A 4329-nucleotide genomic window follows, 5' to 3' on the forward strand; every position below is an offset into this window, starting at 1 on the left:
AGCCTAGTGTAGATCTTAGATTTTCTTGGTAAAAATATAGTAAAATGTTTAAGTTAAGGGTTTTGATAGAGAAAATATGAAGATTACAGAATATAAGACTATTGGTTCATGAAAGAATACACTCATTCATTCTTTCATTAAAAAATACACTGAGTTTGTAGTATGTGCAAAATTCTATATTTATTAAAAAGACAACACTTTTATTATAATAATCTTATAATTTTGGAAAAAAACATAGTATACATAAGTAAACAGCCACTGACAACACAGATAAACACAATATGTAAACATGCACATGTGTGCACATACACCTACATGGTAAGGCGACTCTTCTCAACATATGTGGCTTTCTAATAATCCAGAGAAACCAGGGTGATAAATGAGTGCTATATGAAGATAATCTTTAAAATGAATCTTGAAAGATGACTGGAAATCATCCAGGTAGGTAAGTAAGACAGCTGAGACACTTCAAGGTAAGGCAAGAGAAAAACATACTGAAAAACAGAGACTTTGGAAGGAATGAAAAATAAATGTCAATAGTTCACTCAGTTTAGCTGACACATGAGAACATTCAAGGGGGGGGGCAGCAAATGTAAATGGAGGGAAAGATCAAGATGCGTGATCTTGTAAACTCAGTGTGTGCTTTGAGCTAGTGACAGAGGAACAGTGGGTGGAGCTAAACCACAGAACTCTGTTCATGTTTTACATATATGTTAACTTCCATGTAATACTATAGTTGAAGTAATCCATAACTAAATTTAAAAAATCAGGATTCATGTATCTTAAAAAATAATAGAAGGCATACAAATAGACAAAAAGCACCAATAGTACAAAAAATACCAAGAGAAGATAATTGTCACAACTATAAAGGACTTTAAATATTGTCAATCTTCCTCAAAAATTTCCTTCCATGGTTTCTAGATTTCTGTTTCCTATTCTTACCCCAAATTTTCTTTTAACATTCTCTTTCTCTTACAACTTTTCCCAAACCTGCACAGTAAATATTCACTAATGACTTTATTTTTTCATTAAACACTTTTGAGTGCCAGAAAATATAAAAATTAATCAGAATGCCCCGGCTCATAAGAAACCCCCAGTCAAATATACAGGGAACAACTATGGAGATCAGATAACTTACAATGCTATATGCTAAAGGCTGTGTCAGTCTCACGAATAAACTTTTTGATTCCTAGAAAATGAAACAACTGACTTAAAAGAAAAAGCATGGTCTCTGGATTAGGTGACACACATAATAAAATCACATCTCAGCCATTTTCTACCTATGTCCCTTGCTTTTTTTCAATTACTAGTTTATCTGCACCTCAATTTTCTCTCATATACGGTAAGAAATAACAAAAGCACTTGCCTCATTGCCTCACAGTGGAGACTGAATATCACTGAGGATGCTAAGTGCTCAGCAGTGTGACTGCCTTGGACAAACCTGAGTAAGTAACAGTGACTGTGATCATAAGGGACAGAAGAAGGAGCAAGGGGAGAAGAAATCAAAGAATAAAGGAATATTTCAAAAAGAAGATAAAATTTATGCTATGTCTCAATCAATTAATAGATGTTCCCCAGCTGAATGAGGTGGGAAAGGCATTCCCTGGCAGATCTGTAGTGTCCCAGAGTTGTCTCTTCAGGTTACCATATTCATTTCTTTAAGAAATAACATCTACTGACTTCCGCCAAGATGGAGGCGTAGGTGGAAGCACTGTGCCTTCTCACACAACCAAGTTTGGAAACAACAAAGTTTTAGTAACAAAAACACAGCCAAACCACAGAAAATTGAACTATACAGAAGTCCAACAACAACAAACCCTTCAGCCAAACCGGTAAGAGGAGCACAGCCAGCAGCAGAGTGCGGTCAGGAAGGAAAGATCCACCAGACCGACCTGGGTGCGCAACCCAGGTGCGCCAGCAGCCGTGGGCGGATCCCAGGTGTGGAGTAGTGGGCAGACCCACTGAGGGAGCAAGGCGGTGGACTCACTGAGGGCTGACCACGGTCACACATTCACGTGCAGATAAACCAATGAAGGAGCTAGCAGTGAGACAGACCGTGCAGGTCCCAGTGACGGGAAGCAGCAGAGGGGACTGCTATTGTCCCTCTGACCCTGCCCCCACATACAGCATCACAAACCAGCAACCTGTGTGGCCCCGCCCTGGTGAGCACCTAAGGCTCCGCTCCTCATACCTAACGGGCACAAACAGATCAAAACAGGGCTCAAGAACAACTCAGAGCCCCAGAGCCGACAAATCTAAGTGACGAAGAAATAGCTAAACTTTCAGATGCACAGTTCAAAACACTGGTGATCAGGATGCTCACAGAACTGGTTGATTTTAGTCACAAATTAGAGAAACATATGAAGGCTAAATTAATGGAAATGAATGGAAATGCACAGGAAATCAACAGTAATGGAAAGGAAACTGGGACTCAAATCAAAGGAGTGGACCAGAAGGAGGAAAAAAAATGACCGAACAGAAAAGAATGAAGAAACAAGAATTCAAAAAAATGAGAAGAGGCTTAGGAAGCTCCAGGACATCTTTAAACATTCCAACATCCAAATTATAGGGGTACCAGAAGGGGAAGAGGAACAGCCACGACTGGAAACCTTATTTGAACAAATAATAAAAGAGAATTTCCCCAATCTGGCAAAGGAAATAGACTTCCAGGAAATTCAGGAAGCTCAGAGAGTACCAAAGAAGTTGGACCCACCAAGAAGGAATACACCAAGGCACATCATCATTACATTACCCAAGATTAAAATAAAGGAGAGAATTCTAGAAGCAACAAGAGATAAGGGGACAGTCACCTACAAAGGAGTTCCCATCAGACTGTCAGCTGATTTCTCAAAAGAGACCTTATAGGCAAGAAGGGGCTGGAAAGAACTATTCCAAATCATGAAGTGCAAGGACCTACATCCAAGATTGATCTATCCAGCAAAGCTTTCATTTAGAATGGAAAGACAGATAAAGTGCTTCTCAGATAAGATCAAATTCAAGGAGTTCATCATCACCAAGCCCTTATTATATGAAATATTAAAGGGACTTACCTAAGAAAAAGATAAAAAAGATGAACAGTGAAAGGACAGCAAACTCACAGTTATTAAGAACCACACCTAAAACAAAAGCAAACTAAGAGGACAGCTAGATCAGGAGCAGAACCATAGAAATGAAGATCACATGGAGGGTTAGCAACAGGGGAGTGGGAAAAGGAGAGGGGGGAGAAGGTACAGAGAATAAGTAGCATAGACGGTAGGTAGAAAACAGATAGGGGGAGGGCAAGAATAGTATGGGAAATATAGAATCTAAAGAACTTGAGACACGTGGTCATAAACTAAAGGGGGGCATGGTGGGGGAGCGGGTGTGCAGGGTGGAGGGGAATGAAGGGGGAAATAGAACTGTAATGGCATAATCAATAAAATATATTTTTTTAAAAATGAAATAACATCTACTACTATCGTGGCTTAAACTTTCAACTAGGCTAATGCTTCCCAAGGTGACAAAATTGTATTTCTATTGAACTTCCTTTCTACTGGAACTCACTATTTTGACCTCCTTATCACCACCACAAACTCCAACACATTAAAGGTAAACTCAGTTTTTGCCCATGTGTCCTTCATTTATCTTCCTTAATGACCCCTCCCCTATTTTCCTCCATTGAGGGTAGGTTCAAGAGTGAGAGGCTGGGATGGGTAGGGAAAAAATGGAGACAACTGTACTTGAATAATCAAAAAAGTAAACTCAATCTTTCTCTGTTCCCACATTATTTCTCCTCTTCCTAAATTCTCTTAGAGAATACAGAAATTTCAGAGCCATCAAAAACACCTCCTCCATTTGCCCCTCTTTCTTCTCCATTTGAATCATCACTAGTCTCATTTGATTCTACACTAAATTTATCTTCCAAATCTGACTCCACCTCTCCAAATTCATTCATCTTCTCTTTCCTAAACTTCTGAAATAGTTTACTCCTATACTCCTATATCCAATGTTTCCTTTATTCAGCAATTGGCCAATCATGTTTATTCACTCACTCCACAGAGATTAACTGAGCAACCAGAAAATGCCAGTAATTCTTTTACATGCTAGAAAATCAACAATGAATACCTCTGAGCTACTGAAGTATTTGTATTGTCACAGTATAATCTTTGTAAAACGATACACATCAACTCTGTTGGAAAAATCTTTATCGACTCTGTATCACCTACAAACTATGACTCAGTACAAATTCTACTGTAGCACATCACAGAAAGCCCTTCACATTGAAGAACCAGTCTATTTTAAAGACACCTTTTCTGAAAAATCAGTCAATTTCCAATTAACAAAATTATA

Source organism: Artibeus jamaicensis, unplaced genomic scaffold (assembly GCF_021234435.1).
Source record: "Artibeus jamaicensis isolate MK-2021 breed Jamaican fruit bat unplaced genomic scaffold, CSHL_Jam_final scaffold_1964, whole genome shotgun sequence".
Taxonomy (NCBI): Eukaryota; Metazoa; Chordata; class Mammalia; order Chiroptera; family Phyllostomidae; genus Artibeus; species Artibeus jamaicensis.